The 14529-nt window shown below is 40.1% G+C and overlaps 2 long non-coding RNA genes across 9 annotated transcripts in view; one reads left to right on the top strand and one right to left on the bottom strand.

Moving 5' to 3' along the window:
- The first annotated feature begins 10986 nt into the window (after positions 1–10986).
- LOC134484668 (uncharacterized) overlaps positions 10987–14529 on the top strand; it is a 45040-nt gene continuing 41497 nt past the window's right edge. The window contains exon 1 of one of the 8 annotated variants that reach the window (XR_010062276.1): positions 10987–11487. This is a non-coding gene — a long non-coding RNA (uncharacterized LOC134484668). Of the gene's footprint in view, positions 11488–13264; positions 13815–14529 lie in introns of those variants that run through there. The other 7 variants (XR_010062279.1, XR_010062275.1, XR_010062283.1 and 4 more) reach the window with 7 other exon arrangements.
- Positions 13020–14171, bottom strand: LOC134484670 (uncharacterized). Its single transcript, XR_010062287.1, has 2 exons — positions 13331–14171; positions 13020–13236 (listed from the first exon to the last, which is right to left on the bottom strand). It is a non-coding gene; the product is annotated as an uncharacterized LOC134484670 (long non-coding RNA).

The following is a 14529-nucleotide window of genomic DNA, read 5'->3' as shown; positions in this document are numbered from 1 at the left end:
CCCTTTGACTTCCAGGAACCATAAGAACAGGGAAGTCTACAAGCTTCTAAGAGCCTCACAGTTCCTTATTCCCTTATATAGAAGCTCAGATCAAGGCTATCTCTTCAGCCATCCCACTCAACCCCTACCAAGGGCTCTCTGAGTTTTCCAAAGGACCACATATTTCTTCCTTGTTTTTTTATACCAAGATAGAAGGCCAGCATCCTTCTACCCATTTCCAATCTCTTCATCCTCTTTATTATCACTCCCCAATTTCTCTGAATTACATGTCAAACAGTAACCACTTTCAAAGTATGTCTCCTGTGACACAGTGGAAAACTTTATGTACTCCATCTGTCTAATTCTAGAGATTTCTCTCTGCTTCACTAGTGGTTTCATGTTCTGAATGGAGAAACTTGTTCAGGGGCTTGGCATGGGTAATAAAGATGTAGGAACATGGAGTGTTGGAGATTCTTCTAGAGAATATTATTATTCTGTATGTCACAGATTTTTTCCTGTGACATACAGTTCAATTTTCTAGGTTTTCTCTGTTTCCCAAAGTCTAGTATTTTCCCTACAGACCTTTTATTGAATGAATATTGTATTTGAATTTCTTATTGTAAATTCCTTGAAAAGCAACTGTAGGCAGCTGCGACGTGCCAGGACTCTAAGTTGGTGCTAGTTTCTGCCTTCCACTCTCCCAATGGTGAGCTCTCCTTTCAGTAAACTATTCCTTATTTGGCTATGCCACCTGGCCTGCCAGATTCTGCATTTTGAAAGCCTATCTGCATGACCCATTTGGCTTGCTAGGATTGGCCAGCACTATCTATTTAAGTTTGGTTTGGGGGTTCCCTGTGGTCAGAAAATTGTATCATCGTTCCTGAGTAAAACTCGTCGAAGAAGATCTTCACTATTCGTGTCTTCCATGCTGGTCGAGGGTGGACACGGCAAGTGGTGACCCGTAAAGGGACCTCCTGATATCAGAACTTCTTGCAGTCGGGGCATCGCTGGAAATTTCCCAAGGTAAGGTGGGACCATAAGGACCGTGGGAAATAAGTGGTTATAAATTCTCAGGGTAGTTAAAAAGTAAGTTCTCGGTAGAAACAAACTGAAATTAGGAAGACGCTTGGTAAATTTAGTCACAGCAGCCTAGAAAGTTTTGATCCTGAGGACCTCACAATCTCATCCAATTTTTCTGGCTCTTCAAGAGCTGTTTGAGCATAAGGAACTAAAAATAAAAAGGAGCACATAGAGAGATTTTTGTGTGAATGCCATGTCTTTGCTCCCTGGTTCTCAGACTCTGGTAACCTTACTGTGGCAAGTTGGGAAAAAATAGGGAAAGACCTTGAGTTTGCATTGGAACAGGGGACTCTAAGACCTGGGGTCCATCCAGTGTGGCATTTACTGCATAGTTGTCCTGAGGATCAAAAATGTTGTCAGGCAACTATAGAGAAGGGGAAAGCTGCCCATGAAATGCTTCAAGAGGAAAGTACAGAAAACCAGGGAAGTACAAAGGAGACAGACTCAGAAAAGACAGATATAGAGGAAGAAACAGACGAAACAGATTAAGAAGAAGAAAAGGAAAAAGTCTAAAATGGTGGACGAACTCCGTAGGAGGGTCCCCTCAGCTCCTCCTCCCTGCAAAGTTGTAGAGGGAGAAAATAAAGTTTCAGGTGCAGGGGGTCCTCCTGTGGTTAACAACGGCACTGTACATGTGCAGGGTTTTCACCCTGCATCAATTGGCTAGTAATATGCTAATGAGGGAGCAGCACAATGCTAATGAGGTAATTCATGCTCCACCAATCCCTGAAGGACAATTAGCATAGCCTCTGCTGCTGTCTATATAAGGTGAGCACTCTTGCTGCTTGAGGTCCCACTGTCCCTGTTCAAGAGAGCTGTACAATAAAGGCTTGTTCGCAGAGGAATCCTGTTGCCACGGCTTCTTCTTGGGAGACATTGGGCACGCAACAAACAGGTAGTCCATTCTGCCCAGAAGTGTGGGAGCCAGTCCGCACAGAAGTGAATCTGGCCTATCCTGTTTATGTGGATGCTAATCAACAAAGGTATCATGAGCCTTTAGACTTTAAGGTGATCAAGTCCCTGAAGGAATCAGTAACACTTATGGCATTATGGCCTCATTTACCATAGCTTAGGTTGAGGTCTGACACAGATTTTGCATGACTCCTAGTGATTGGATTAAACTTACTAGGGCCTGTCTTAGACTGGGACAGTATTTGTATTGGAGAACTTGTCTTATTGAGTTTCCCAATGAACACGCTGACTCTAACTTGGCAGCAGGGCGAGGGGCATCCAGTCTGTCTGGGATAGAGATATGCTGCTGGGTCAGGGACGCTTTGCCAATGCTCAGACAGGGTATCCAGGACAGGTTTACCAGCAGATTAAGAAGTTACAACAAAGGCATGGAAATCCTTACCTAATAAGGGAGAAGTGAGTGGAAACCTAATCAAGATCCTTCAACGACCTATGGAGCCATTCTCTGACTTTGTAGCCTGATTAGTGGAAGCAGCGGGGAGAGTCTTTGGCGACCCCGATACGGCTATGGCTTTGATTAAACAGTTGGCCTATGAACAGTGCACAAAGGAATGTCGAGCTGCTATCATTCCTTACAAGAATAAGGGACTTGAAGCTTGGATGAAGGTCTGTAGAGAAATAGGGGGACCTTTGTCTAATGCTGGACTTGTGGATGCTGTTATGCAGAAGACGCAGAGAAAAGGAGGAAGTTCAGGAGTGTGTGTTAAGTGTGATCAACAGGTGCACCTAAAAAGGCAATGTTGAGAAAGGAGAAGTCTATTCAGTACAGGAATTGGCCAACGCCCAAGGCAACAAGGTCTGTGCCACAAGTCCAAAAAGGGGAACCATTGGGCTCATGAGTGCCACTCGGTAAAAGACATCAATGGGCAGCCTCTTAGCTCGGGTTTTGGTGGAGCAGGTCCAAAAAATGGACAGCCGGTTCCAGGACACCAGGACCTACAAATATATGGGCCAGTGGAGAATCAGGACGTATAAGAGAGTCACGAGATATGGCCGTCCCTTCGCCACCCGAGAGGACAAGGTGAGCCACTAAGTGCTCCACAGGACTGGACCTCTGCTCCACCAGCAGACCTGTACTAACGCCTTGAATGGGGGTCTAGTTGATAGAATCTGATTTTAAAGGACCCCTTGAACCTGGGCCAGTAGGGTTACTTATAGGGAGATCATCTACATATTTAAAAGGACTACATGTCCATCCAGGAGTTATTTACCCAGATTAAACTGGGGTAGTCAAGATCATGGTAGAATCACTGAAAGGTATTGGTACCATTTCCCCTGGGGACAGAATACCCCAAATATTACTTTTGCCTAGACTTCATGAAAGATTTGTAGCCCACTCTAGAGGGAGAGGAGAGAATGGTTTCCGTTCCACAGTCCCCGACCTTACATTTTTAGCCTTGGGTTTAAACCAACGCCCAGTAATGGAGCTAAGGGTAGATGGTAAAAGGATCCTAGGAGTGTTGGATAAAGGGGCCGATAGAAGTATAATAGCTAAGAAAGATTGGCCCTCTGGAAGACCAGTACAGGCCTCATCTCAAACATTACAAGGTCTCCATTAGACAAAAGCTCCTGATATGAGGGCAAGACAACTGAGTTGGAGAGATCAGGAAGGGCATTCAGGAGTTATGCAACCCTATGGGTTGGATTTGCCCATTTCCCTTTGGGGGAGATATTTGCTGAAAGATATGGGTTTCAAATTGACCACTGAGTATTCTGAAACTTCACTAAAGATTATGAAACATATTGGCTATTTTCCTGGTATTGGAATAGGGAAACACCTGCAGGGTATGACTAACCCTATAACTGCCCAACAGAGAGAAAGGAATCAGGTCCTGGGTTTTTCCATGGGGCCACTGAAGAAGGGTTCCCATTACCTGGAAAACAGAGGAGCCGGTTTGGGTTCCTCAGTGGCTGCTTTCTTCTGAGAAGTTTGCTACAACTAAAGCTGGGTGCCAAGCTTATAAAACCATCAGTATTATCTTGGAATACCCCAGTTTTTGTGTTTAAAAAGAAGTCAGGGAAATGGAGAGTGTTGCATGATTTACGAGTTATTAATGAACAGATGCAAATCATGGGCCCCAGTGCAACTCGGGCTTCCTCTTTTATCCTCTCTGCCAGACTGTTGGTCTGTTGTAGTGATTGATATAAAAGATTGCTTTTTCTCCATACCTCTTTGTCCAAGAGATAGTGAAAGATTTGCTTTTACTGTTCCATCATGCAATCATGAAGAACTTGATCAACGACTACAATGGGTAGTTTTACCACAGGGTATGGCCAATAGCCCTTCTGTGTGTCAACTTTTTGTGGGCAATGCCATTGCCCCAATAAGACAGAAGTTTCCTGCACCCAATTTTACAGATGATATCCTTTTAACTGCAAAGTATGAAGAGATTTTAGATTTAGTATATGGAAATTTAGTTAAATTGCTAGAAGGTAGGGGATTTGATTACTGCCCCAGAAAAGGTACAAAAGGGAAATTTTGTAAATTATTTAAGAACAAAACTAAGTCCTTATACCTTTATCCCCCAGAAGGTTGAATTGAAGAAAGATAATCTTAAGACTCTTAATGATTTTGAAAAATTACTCGGAGATATTAATTGGGTCAGATGTCATTTAAAATTACCAAATAATGAATTAAAACCATTGTATAATACTTTAGTTGTGGATTCGGCCTTGTAATCTCCAAGACAATTGACTGATGACGCAAAGGAAGCTTTAGAGAAGGTTGAAAAAGGATTACAAGGCACAATTTTACATCGATGGAAGGAGGGTGCTATGCATTCTAGCCACCCACAGGCAGCCCACAATATTGTTGTGGCAAGATGGTCCTCTGCTTTGGGTTTATCCCAAGGCTTCTCCAGCTAGATCAGTAGAGTATTACCATACAGCAGTTGCATGATTAGCCCTGAATGCGATCCAACAGTGCGTACAATAATTTGTTGTTTCCCCAACCTCAATCATTGTGCCCTATACAGGTCAGCAGATGAAGATCTTGTGTGGCACTGTGGATGATTGGGCTATATCATGCTGTGGATTCCATGGAGAGATAGATAATCATTATCCAAAGCACTCTTTGCTATCCTTCTTTAAAGAACATCCCGTGATCTTTCAGTGTTCCTATATAGGGGGCGCCAAACATTTTTACAGATGGATCCAAAAATGGCTGTGGAGCTTATGTGATTAACCATCAAGAGACAATTTTGTGCCAATATCAACCCGGCTCTCCACAAATAATTGAATTCAAGATTGTGCAGGAAGTGTACAAAATTGTTCCTTTGCTTTAATTTTCTCTCTGATTCGTCATATATGTTAATGCAGTTAAGATATTAGAAGTGGCTGGCCCTATTAAAATTAGCAGCACGGTATGCCAGCTGCTGAGGGAACTTCAGAAATTGATCTGAGAAAGAGGTCACAAGTTTTTTGTCCAAAATATTAGAGCACATAAAGGTTTGCCTGCTCCTCTCAGTGAGTGAAATGATCTTGTGGATAGATGTACCCGAATGGAGTTCATATTCCTAAGCTCATCATTGGATGAAGCCCAACAGTTTCATAAACAATTTAATGTGCTTACTAAGACCTTAGAGCAGAAGTTTCACTTGTCTTGAGCAGATGCTTGACAGATAGTTTTAGGATGTCAACAGTGTATCACTTTTCACCATCCCCATAGTGTAGGGGTTAATCCTAGAGGACTTTTGCCCCTAAAGGTTTGGCAAATGGATGTAACTCACATATCTGGATTTGGGAGCCTAAAATACATTCATGTTTCTGTGGATACTTGTTGAGGTGTCATTCATGCTACCCCTACGAGTGGAGAAAATGGACCCAATGTTGTTGGACACTGCCTCTAAGCCTGGGCTGCTTGGGGAAACCCTCAACACTTAAAAACTGATCGTGGCCCAGCATAAACTGCCAAATCTTTCAAATCCTTTTATAAACAGATGAATGTGCCATGACCTGCCTTATAATCCCCAACATCAATGTGTTGTTGAGCATGCACATCGTACCTTGAAGGAATGCATAATTAAACAAAAAAGGGGAATAGGCCATGGTAGAAGCCGCAAGGAACAGATATCCTTAGCCCCTTTTATTCTTAATTTTGAATGATGATGGCCTTTCTGCTGCTGACCGAAATCAGTGTGGGGCGGGCACATTGAAAGTTATGTGAAAGGGAAAGATGTGATCACTGGCTTATAGCATGGACCAGATCCCATGTTGGCATGGGCAAGAGGGTCTGTTTGTGTGTTTCCTCCGGATCTGCAAGATCCTTTGTAGGTCCCTGAAAGATTGACCAGGAGGTGCTACAAGAATGATGATCCTGCTGTTGCTGACACTCCTCGGTGTGACCCAAATGCTGGTTCAAACAGAGCCCTGGTGGGGGATACTATTGGTGTTCCCAAGACTCATGCCGATACGTCATGACTTTTAAGCCCACTCCTCTAATTTGGTTAAACAGTTGTCACGTTATCTTCAAGGCAATTGGGCAGGAGAATTCGACTCCTAAATGGATCAGCTACATGTAGCCATCCTGAAGATGAACTCCACACGTGCAGATGCTAGACTGGCTACAACATTGTCATCTTGGATTGCTAATGCTATGAATCATCTGAGGGTATGGGTGGGTATGGAAACCCTAGCTGGACTCTTGCTGCTGGTCTCCCTAGTGTGCCTGTGGTTTCTATTTTAGAATGAGGTTTGTTCAGAGGTGGCACACAGTTTGCAGCCATTGAAGCAGGACAGTCCCCTCAAGCCTGTCTAAGGGTCATTCAGAAGACCTTGTTGTACCTCACGCCCGAGTATGTGTGAGTGACTGTGCACAGTGATGGGCAACCTACCTTCTATCTATGGCATGGAAACTTGTGGAAGATGAGTTGTCCTAAGACTGGTTTAATGAAGAGATGATCCTAAGACACGTGGTTGGGGGGGTCACCATGCTCAGTGGTTCCTTTGCCTGCTTGGTTAATTAAATAAAAGGGGGAACTATAGGCAGCGGTGTTTGGTCCGCCTCAAACATGGCACTGGTTTCCACCTTCCACCCTCCCAATGGTGCGCTCTCCTTGTAGTAAGCAGGTTCTTATTTGTCTATCCCTGCCTGGTCTGCTAGCTTCTGCATAGTGACAGCCTACCGGCATGGCCCACGTTGCTTGCTGGGATTGGCCAGCACTAGCTATTTAAGTGTGCTCCGGGGGTTCCCTAGTGTCTGAAAATTGTATCAAGGTTCCTGAGTAAAACTGCTTGAAGAAGATCTTCATTGGTCATGTCTTCCTTGTTAGTCGAGGTTGGGCATGATAAGGGACTTTGTAAATATTCCTCCATGTGTACCCAAAAATATTGTTTTCAAATTCCATTCTCTGCAATGATTTTGGTCACAAAGGGGACCCAGGTAATGAGTGAGTATAACATTGTAAATATGGTGTACCTATTTCAAATGATGAATTCCCAAATCCTTATTTTATAAAAAAAATTACCAGACATCAGGAAAGCAAAAGACAACATGGACTAATGAATTTGTTTTCTTGTCCCATTTGATATCAGTACTACACTATTGAGCTTCCAGAATTCCTATGGCCAGACTTGAGGTTTTAGGATGTTTTAACATGATTCTATCTTAAGGCAAAACATAAGATACCAGATGATGGGCAGGGAGAAGAATGGCTTGAGGAACAGTTAAACATTTACTTAAATAGGTTTATAAAAACAGGAAGGAGTATTTTTGAAATGGTCATTTGTGAATTCTATGTTCTTGACATAGGTGGGCAGAATCCATGTTAACATTCCACTTAAACACTTAGGTGTTGGAGCCATCAAATATATATATATATATATATATATATATATATATATATATATATATATATATATATATATATATATATATATATATACACATCAGTCAAAAAAACTAGATATGATTGACGAAAGTAAGAAGTGCATTCTTCCAAGAACCAGATATAAATATTTCTTGAGAGACACAGATATAGCATGTCAAATACATAAGTTAATGCTAGTAGTAAGCCAGTGAACTGAATATGGACCTCTTTTTGGTAAATTTTGAATAAAGATAGAGGAGCTGAGGGTGTTTTCAAACCCATACTAACAACAATACCAATGACCAGAGCTTTCTCGTACTAGCCCAACATACAAAAAAAGTACATGGACTGACCTATGGCTCCAAATGCATATGTGGCTGAGATGGCCTTTTTGGGCAACATTGGAAAGAGAGGCCTTGTCCTCCACAGTTTGTCTCCCAGTTCAAGGGAATTTCATGCGGCAGAAAGGCTGGTTAGAGAAGAAGGTAATGGAATGGGTAGGGATCTTATGGAAAGGAAATGGAGAAAGGAAATATTTTAAATGTATATGTAGAAACATCTACTTAAAGAAGAAAAAATTGTTAAAATATAAAAAAAATGAATGATATAAAAGAGAAGAAAGCTGCCAAGCAATCTCACATATTGACTCAGAAATCTGAAGTGGTAGTCAGGATAATACTAGTATAAAGACTGAGATGATGAAGTCTCAACTAGAAGCAGTTCTCTCTCCCAGATATCAGTGTCAGACACAAAGTGCCCTATAGGTTTCCAAAGCATTGAGGAGTTTAACTTGAGTTAGGGACACAATACTTGTTTTTCCCTTCTTCCTTAGGACCTTTTCTTCTTGACAAAAACAGTACAGTCATGAGCTCTCAGGAAATCAACTGTGTCCTTCATAACACTTGGTTTTGGAATAAAGAAATAAATGATATAAACCCTCTGACATCCAGCAACCATAAGACCAGGGAAGTCCAGAAGCTTCTGACAGTCTCCCAACTCCTATTTCCCTTATGTGGAAGGCTCACATCAAGGCTATCTCTTCAGAGACCCCACTCAATTCCTACCAAGGACTCACTGAGCTTTCCAAAGGACCACATATTTCTTCCTTGTTTTTTATACCAAGACAGAAGGCCAGCTTCCTTCCCCCCATCCTATCTCATCATCCACTTTGTTATCACTCTCCAATTTTCTCTGAATTAGAGGCCAATTAGTAAACCCTAGAGGTATTGAAGGATATCTGAGAGACAGTTGCAGTCATGGCAACAGTTATGACATCACAGAATAAGCCAGGGCTCTCCAGGTTACAAGAGAGTTTTCAGGGAGGGCCTAATGGTCATGTCACTGAGAAATGCCATGTCCTACATCCTGAACATCTTTCTTTACATTGACAAGATTCGAGGGTGCCCTTTCTTGGTGTGTCTCCTTTGACACGGAGGAAACCTTTATGTACTCCATCTATCTAAAGGAGAGACTTCTCTCTGCTTCACTAGTGGTTACATGTTCTGAATGCAGAAAGTTATTAAGGGGCATGGCATGGGTAAAAAAGTTTTAGGAAAATGGAGTGTAGGAGATTCTTCTAGATAATATTTTTATTCTATATATCATAGGTTCATTCTTGTGACATACAGTTCAATATTTGAGGGTTTCTCCGTTTCTCAAAGGTCAGCATTTACCTACAGACCTTGAATAGAATGAATATTGTATTTCAATTTCTTACTGTATATTGTTTGATAAGGGACTTTGTAAATATTCTTCAATGTGTACTCAAAAATTTTGTTGGCCAATTCCATTTTCTTCAATGAATTTGGTCACAAGTGACTCCAGCTATAGAGTGATTATAAAAGTGTAAATACTGTGAACCTACTACAAATGATAAACTCCCAAATCCTTATTTTATCAAAAAATTTCCAGACATCAGGAAAGCAAAGGACATTTTTCACTGTTGAATTCAGTTCTCTACTCCCATTTGATATCAGTACTAGACTACATAGCTTCCAGTTTTCCCATGGGCAGACTTGAGGGTTTAGGATGTTTCACCATGATTCTTTCTTCAGGCCAATCCTAAGATATTGGATGATGTGAAGGGAGAAACATGGCTTGAGGAACAGTAAATTATCTACTTCAATAGGTAAACACAAGAGGACTATTTGAAACTGTCATTTGTGAATTCTAGATTCTTGACATAGTTGGGCAGAACCCATGTTAACTTTCCCCTTAACCACATAGGTGTAGGAGCCACCAAAATCATAGCATTATATATATATATATATATATATATATATATATATATATATATATATATATATACCAGCCAACCTAACTAGATAAGATAGGTGAAGGTAAGAATTGCATTCTGCCAGGAATCGGAAAAAAGATTTTTCCTGAGAGACAATGATACAGCATGTCAAATACAGAAGTGAATGCTAGTAAAAAACCAGTGAACTAAAAACGGACCTGCTCTTGGTAAACTTAAAAAAAGGATTAGAAGAGCTTAAGGTACTTTCATCCCCATAAGAACAACACTGCCAATGAACCAGGGCTTTCTCTTACTGTACGAATACACAAAGAAAGTACATGGACTGAGGAATGGCTCCAAATTCATATATGGCAATGGATGTAATTTTTGATCAACATTGGAAAGAGAAGCCCTTTTCCTCCCTTGTACATCTTTCAGTTCAAGGGAATGTCATGCGGGAGAAAGGCTGGTTAGAGAAAAAGGAAATGGGAATGTGTAGGGATCTTATGCTCAGGAAACTCAGAAAGGAAATAATATTTGAAATTTAAATATAGAAACATCCCGTTAAAAAAAACAATAAAATTTGCTAAAAATAAAAAAGAAAGATATAAAAGAAAGTAAAAGCTGTCAAGTAATCACACATATTGACTCGTAAATGTGAAGTGGCAGAGTAATACTAGTGGAAAGACTGAGATGATGAAGTCTCAACTAGAAGCACTTCTGTCACGTTAATATTAGTGGCAGACAAAAAAATCACTATTGGTGTCCAAAGCATGTTGTTTACTTCGAGATAGCAACACAATATTTGTACTTCCCTTCTTCGTTAGTACCTTTCTTCTTGACAAAAACAGTAAAGGTCATGAGTTCTGGAAAACAATTGTGCTCTTCACAATACTTGGGTTTTGTAATAAAGAAATGAATGATATAAACTATTTGAATTTTAGGAACCATAAGAACAGGGAAGTTCAGATGCTTCTAAGAGACTTGCAGCTCATGATTCCCATATGTGGAAGGTTCAAAAAAGGCTATCTCTTTAGCGATCCCACACAAATCCTACCTTGGACTCACTAAGCTTTCCAAGGACCACATATGCCTTTCTTTTTTTAAAAAAAACAAGACAGAAAGCCAGCTTATTCCCCTTCTCATATCTCTTCATCTTCTTTTTTCTCACGCCCAAATAACTGTTTACTCTGAATTAGAGGCCAATTAGTAAACCCTAGAGGTAATGAAGGAACATCTGAAGATCAGTTGCAGTCACAGCAATACTTGTGACATCACAGAAGAAGCTTTGGCTCTCAAGGATACCAGAGATTTTTCATGAATGAACTAATGATGATGTCTCTAAGACCTGCCATGGCCTATCTGCTAAAGAGCTTTCCTTACATTGACTAGATTTGAGGGTGCCCTTTCCAGGTATGTCTTCTGTGACACAGTGGAAATGTTTACATACTCCATCTCTCTAAAGCTAGTGACTTCTCTTTGCTTCATTAGTGGTTACATGCTCTGAATGGACAAAGTTATTCAGGGTCTTGGCATGGGTCGATGAGATTTAGGAACAGGAGTGTAGAAGATTCTTCTAGATAATATTTTCATTCTCAGGTTCATTCCTGTGACACAGTTCAATTTTCTTCGTTTTCTATTTTCCCAAAGGCCAGTTATTCCCTACAGACCTTTAATTGAATGCATGTGTATTTCAATTTTTATTGTATATTCCTTGATAGGTGACTTTATACATATTCCTGAATGTGTACTGAAAATTCTTTTTTCCACTTCTATTTTCTTCAATGATTTTCGCAACAAAGGCACCCAGCTCTAGAGTGATTATAACACTGTAAATTGGGTGTACCTACTTCAAGTGGTAAACACCAAATTACTATTAAATCCTAACATTTCCTCATATAAGTAAAGCATAAGACCACATGTAGTATAGAATTTGGTTCTCAGGTCCGTTTTGATCTCGGTTCTTCTGTTCCAGTGTCTCAGGGCTAGATTTGAGGTTTTTGGATGTTTTACCATGATTCTTTCTTGAGGCCAAACATAAGATAGAGAAGGATAGGAAGTGATAAGAATGGCTTCAGGACCAGGGAGACCTCATCTTCAATAGTTTCATAAGAACAGGAGGGAATCTATATGCCAATGCAATTTGTGGATTCTACATTCTTGACCTAGTTGCACTGAATCCATGTTAAAATTCCCCCTAACTTCATAACTGTTGGAGCCACCAAAAGTATATTCATATATATATATATATGTATATATATACATATATATCATTATATATATATCATACGTATATCACACACACACACACACACACACACACACACACACATATATATATATATATATATATATATATATATATATATATATATATATATATGGTGATCAGCCACCAAAACTAGATAAGATTTATGAAGCTAAGAAGTGCATTCTACCAGGAACTGGATATAGATATTTCCTGAGAGACACAGTTAGAGAATGTCTAATACAGAAGTGAATGTTAGTGGCAAACCACTGAACTGAAAACGGACATCTTGTTGGTAGATTTTGAGACAGTATTACAATTATTGAAGGTGCTGTTAACTACAAAAGAACAACATTCTCAATGACCCAGAGCTTTCTGGTACTAGACCAATATTCAAAGAATGAACATAGACAGAAATATGGCTCCAAATGCATATGTGGCAGAGGATTGCTTTTTTGGCACCAATGGAAGGAGAAGCCCTTGGTTCTACCTTGGTTTGTCTCCCAGTTTAAGGGAATGTCAAAGGGCAGAATTATGGTTAGAGAAGAAGGGATTGTGAACAGGTTGTGATTTAATGGGCAGGAAACTGAGAAAGGAAATAATATTTTAAACGTAAATATAGACTCATCCAGTTTAAAAATCACTTAAATTGATAAAAAATTAAAAAAAGAAAGAAAGAAAAGTAAAGAAAACTTCCAACTAATCACAGTTATTTACTCAGAAATCTAAATTGGTATTCAGAGTAATACTTGTAGTAAGACAAAGATGATGAAGTCTCAACTAGAAGCACTTCTTTCTCCGAGATATCCGTGTCAGACACAAAATGCACTATAGGTATCCAAAGCTTGGAGGAGTTTACTCTGACCTGAGGACCCAATACTTGTCTTTACCTCCTTCCTTAGGACCTTTTTCTTCTGTGCAAAAAGAAAAAAAGGCCATAGATCTCAGAAAAACAACTGTGCCCTCTCAAAATTTTGCTTTGTAATTAGGAAATGAATGATATAAAACCTTTGACATCCAGGAACCATAAGAACAGGGAAGTCCAGATGCTTCTGTGAAGCTTCCAGCTCTTGATTCCCATATGTGTAAGTCTCAGATCAAGTCTATCTCTTCAGCGATACCACTCCAACCCTTCCAAGGGCTCCCTGAACTTTTCAAAGTTCCACTTATTTTTCCTTTTTTTTCATACAAAGACAGAAGGTCAGCTTCTTTCTCCCCATCTCTGATCTCTTTATCCTTTTTGTTCTCACTCCCAAATGGCTGTTTACTCTGAATTAGTGGCCAATTAGCAAACCGGAGAGTTACTGAGGGAATATGTGAGAGGCAGTTCCTGTCAGGACAGTAATTGTTACATCACAGAAGAAGCTAGGGCTCTCCTAGTTACAACAAATTTGTCATGGAGGTCCTATTTATGATGTCACTGAGAACGGCCATCTCCTACATGCTAAACAGCTTTCCTTACATTTACCAGATTCGAAGGTGTCCTTTCCAGGTATGTCTCCTGTGACACACTGGAAACCTTTATGTACTCAATCTCTCTTAAGGTAGAGACTTATCTCTGCTCCACTAATGGTCACATGCTCTGAATGGGGAAAGTTAGCCAGAGGCATGGCTTGGGTCTCTAAGATCTAGGAATATGGAGTGCAGGAGATTCTACTGGATAATAATTTTATTCCCAGTTCCATTCCTCTGGCCTATAGTTCAATTTCCTCAGATATCTCTCTTTTCTAAAGGCCAATATTTTCCCTACAGACCTTTAATTGAGTGAATATTTTATTACATTTTCTTATTGTACATTCCTTGATAGTGGACTTTATATATATTGCTGAATGTGTACTCCAATGTTCTATTATCCTATTCCATTTTTTTGCTCTGAATTTAGAAAAAAGGGGGCCCAGTTCTAAAGTGAATATAATAGTGTAAATATTCTGTATCTACTTAAATGATAAACTCCTAAATCCTTATTTTATCCAAAAATTACCTGACATTAGTAAAGGAAAGGACAACATAGACTATATAATGTGGTTCTGCAGTGGCATTAGATAGCGGTTCTCTAATATCTATCTTCCAGTGTTTCCATGGCCAGATTTGAGGGTTTTGGATGTTTTACCATGATTCTTTATTCAGTCCAAACATAAAGTTCATGACATGGGCTGGGAGAGGAGTGGCTTGAAGTCCAGTGAATCTTCTACTTCAGTAGGTTCATA

The sequence above is a fragment of the Rattus norvegicus genome (assembly GCF_036323735.1).
Source record: "Rattus norvegicus strain BN/NHsdMcwi chromosome Y unlocalized genomic scaffold, GRCr8 chrY_unlocalized_27, whole genome shotgun sequence".
In the NCBI taxonomy this organism is placed as follows: domain Eukaryota; kingdom Metazoa; phylum Chordata; class Mammalia; order Rodentia; family Muridae; genus Rattus; species Rattus norvegicus.
The sequence above is the reverse complement of the archived record's forward strand: the minus strand, read 5'-3'. Positions and strand labels throughout refer to the sequence as shown.